Raw genomic sequence first — 3,706 nt, 5'->3', positions numbered from 1 at the left:
CTCTGTCTGTTGCTGAGAATATGATGGAAAAGGTTTGCCATTGTTAAACCTGTTTCTTCCACCATTATTATTAAAACCTTGTTGAGGTCTCTCTTGATTCTTCCATGAGAGATTTGGGTGATTTCTCCATGAAGAATTATAGGTGTTACCATAGGGTTCTCCTAGGTAATTCACCTCTTCCATTGAAGGGTTCTCAGGATCATAAGCTTCTTCCTCAGATGAAGCATCCTTAGTACTACTTGGTGCATTTTGCATTCCAGACAGACTTTGAGAAATCAAATTGACTTGTTGAGTCAATATTTTATTCTGAGCCAAAATGGCGTTCAGAGTATCAATCTCAAGAACTCCTTTCTTCTGACTTGTCCCATTGTTCACAGGATTTCTCTCAGAAGTGTACATGAATTGGTTATTTGCAACCATTTCAATGAGCTCTTGAGCTTCTGTAGGCGTCTTCTTCAGATGAAGAGATCCTCCAGCAGAGCTATCCAAGGACATCTTAGATAGTTCAGAGAGACCATCATAGAAAATACCTATGATGCTCCATTCAGAAAGCATGTCAGAAGGACATTTTCTGATCAATTGTTTGTATCTTTCCCAAGCTTCATAGAGGGATTCTCCATCCTTCTGTCTGAAGGTTTGGACTTCCACTCTAAGCTTACTCCATCTTTGTGGTGGAAAGAACTTTGCCAAGAAGGCATTGACTAGCTTTTCCCAAGAGTTCAGGCTTTCTTTAGGTTGGGAGTCCAACCATATTCTAGCTCTGTCTCTTACAGCAAAAGGGAATAGCATCAGTCTATAGACCTCAGGGTCTACCCCATTAGTCTTGACTGTGTCACAGATTTGCAAGAATTCAGCTAAGAACTGATGAGGATCTTCCATTGGAAGTCCATGGAACTTGCAATTCTGTTGCATTAGAGAAACTAATTGAGGTTTAAGCTCAAAGTTGTTTGCTCCAATGGCAGGGATAGAGATGCTTCTCCCATAGAAGTCGGGAGTAGGTGCAGTAAAGTCACCCAGCACCTTCCTTGCATTGTTTGCATTATTGTTGTTTTCGGCTGCCATGTCTTCTTCTTCTTTGAAGAATTCGGTCAGGTCCTCTAAAGAGAGTTGTGCTTTGGCTTCTCTTAGCTTTCTCTTCAAGGTCCTTTCGGGTTCAGGGTCAGCTTCAACAAGAATGCCTTTGTCTCTGCTCCTGCTCATATGAAAGAGAAGAGAACAAGAAAATGTGGAATCCTCTATGTCACAGTATAGAGATTCCTTGAGGTGTCAGAGGAAAAGAGAAATAGAAAGAAGAAGGAGAAGAAGAATTCGAACTTTAATTAGATAAGGTTCGAATTGTGCATTGAGAAGGAGTGGTACTCCATAAATAGAACGATGTGAGAAGGAGGGAAAAAATTTTTTCGAAAATTAAATAAAATATTTTGAAAACATTTTTGAAAAACACTAATTGATTTTCGAAAATAAAAGTGGAAAAGAAATCAAGTGATTTTTGAAAAAGGATTTGAAATTAGAAGTTAAAAAGATTTGATTGAAAACTTATTTTGAAAAAAATGTGATTGAGAAAAAAAAAGATTTGATTGAAAAGATATGATTTGAAAACAATTTGAAAAGATATGATTTTAAAAATTAATGACTTGCCTAACAAGAAAAGATATGATTCAAACATTAAACCTTTCTCAACAGAAAAGGTAACAAATTTGAGATGTTCAATCAAATCATTAATTGTTAGTAAGTATCTTTGAAAAAGGAAAGAAATTGATTTTGAAAACATTTGATTGATAAGATTTGATTTGAAAAAGATTTGGTTTTGAAAAACTTTGAAAACTTGAAAAAAAATTGATTTGAAAACAAAATCTTCCCCCTTTAGCCATTCTGGCGTTTAACGCCCAAAATGCACCCTTTTTGGGCGTTAAACGCCCAACCAGGTACCCTGGCTGGCGTTTAAACGCCAGTCTGTCTTCTTCACTGGGCATTTTTGAATGCCCAGCTTTTTCTGTATAATTCCTCTGCAGTATGTTCTGAATCTTCAATTCTCTGTATTATTGACTTGAAAAGACACAAATTGAAAATATTTTTGGATTTTTAATAATAGAGAATAATCAAAGTGTAACTAAAATCAAATAACAATGCATGCAAGACACCAAACTTAGCAGTTTGTATACTATTGACACTATATGAGACACATAAACTCTCAAGTCAAAAGAATTCAAAGATCAGAGTAAGAAATCATCAAGAATTACTTGAAGATCCTTAAGACACATGAATGAATGTATGCAATTGACACCAAACTTAAGATGAGACACTAGACTCAAGCAAGAAACATCAAATATTTTTGGTTTTTATGATTTTGTGAATTTTTTTGTAATTTTCGAAAATTAAGTGGAAAAAGATATCAAAATTCTTAATGAGAATTCCAGGAATCAGTGCAATGCTATTCTAAGACTCCGGTCCAGGAATTAGACATGGCTTCACAGTCAGCCAAGCTTTCAAAGAAAGCTTCGGTCCAAAACACTAGACATGGCCAAAGGCCAGCCAAGCCTTAGCAGATCACTGTTCCAAAAGCAAGATCAACAAGCTCTTGTGATGATAAGTTGAAACCTCGGTCCAATGAAATTAGACATGGCTTTACAGCCAGCCAGATTTCAACAAATCATCATGAAACGCTAGAATTCATCATCAAGAATTTCGAAAAAAAATAAATGCCTAATCTAAGCAACAAGATGAACCGTCAGTTGTCCATACACAAGAACAATCCCTGGCAACGGCGCCAAAAACTTGGTGCACGAAATTGTGATCACTACAACTCAAAACAATCCCTAGTAATGGCTCCAAAGACTTGGTGCTCAATACCATGGCATAAACACAACTTCGCACAACTAACCAGCAAGTGCACTGGGTCGTCCAAGTAATAAACCTTACGCGAGTAAGGGTCGATCCCACGGAGATTGGTGGTATGAAGCAAGCTATGGTCACCTTGTAAATCTCAGTCAGGCAGACTCAAATGGGTATAGTGGTAAACGAATAAAGCAATAAGATAAAGATAGAGATACTTATGCATATCATTGGTGAGAGCTTCAGATAAGTGTATGAAGATGCCTTCCCTTCCGTCTCTCTGCTTTCCTACTGCCTTCATCCAATCCTTCTTACTCCTTTCCATGGCAAGCTTGTGTAGGGTTTCACCGTTGTCAGTGGCTACCTCCCATCCTCTCAGTGAAAATACGTCCCGATGCTCTGTCACAGCATGGCTAATCATCTGTCAGTTCTCGGTCAGGCCGGAATAGAATCCAGTGATTCTTTTGCGTCTGTCACTAACGCCCCGCCTTTCGGAGTTTGAAGCACGTCACAGTCATTCAATCATTGAATCCTACTCAGAATACCACAGACAAGGTTAGACCTTCCGGATTCTCTTGAATGCCGCCATCAGTTCTTGCCTATACCACGAAGACTCTGATCTCACGGAATGGCTGGCTCGTTTGTCAGGCGAGCACTCGGTTGTCAGGCGATCAACCATGCATCGTGCAATCAGAAATCAAGAGATAAACACTAGGGCCTCGAATGCTTGTAGAACAAGAATGGTTGTCAGTCACCTTGTTCATAGGTGAGAATGATGATGAGTGTCACGGATCATCACATTCATCAAGTTGAAGAACAAGTGATATCTTGGACAAAGAACAAGCGGAATTGAATAGAAGAACAATAGTAATTG

The 3,706-nt window shown here is 38.4% G+C and overlaps 1 non-coding gene across 1 annotated transcript; it reads left to right on the top strand.

Annotated features, from left to right (window-relative positions):
- Positions 1-549: 549 nt before the first annotated feature.
- On the top strand, positions 550-657 carry LOC130972671 (small nucleolar RNA R71). Its single transcript, XR_009083835.1, has one exon. It is a non-coding gene; the product is annotated as a small nucleolar RNA R71 (small nucleolar RNA).
- Positions 658-3,706: the final 3,049 nt, after the last annotated feature.

This window comes from Arachis stenosperma, chromosome 3 (genome assembly GCF_014773155.1).
Source record: "Arachis stenosperma cultivar V10309 chromosome 3, arast.V10309.gnm1.PFL2, whole genome shotgun sequence".
NCBI lineage: Eukaryota > Viridiplantae > Streptophyta > Magnoliopsida > Fabales > Fabaceae > Arachis > Arachis stenosperma.
This window is presented reverse-complemented; position numbering and strand designations above follow the sequence as displayed.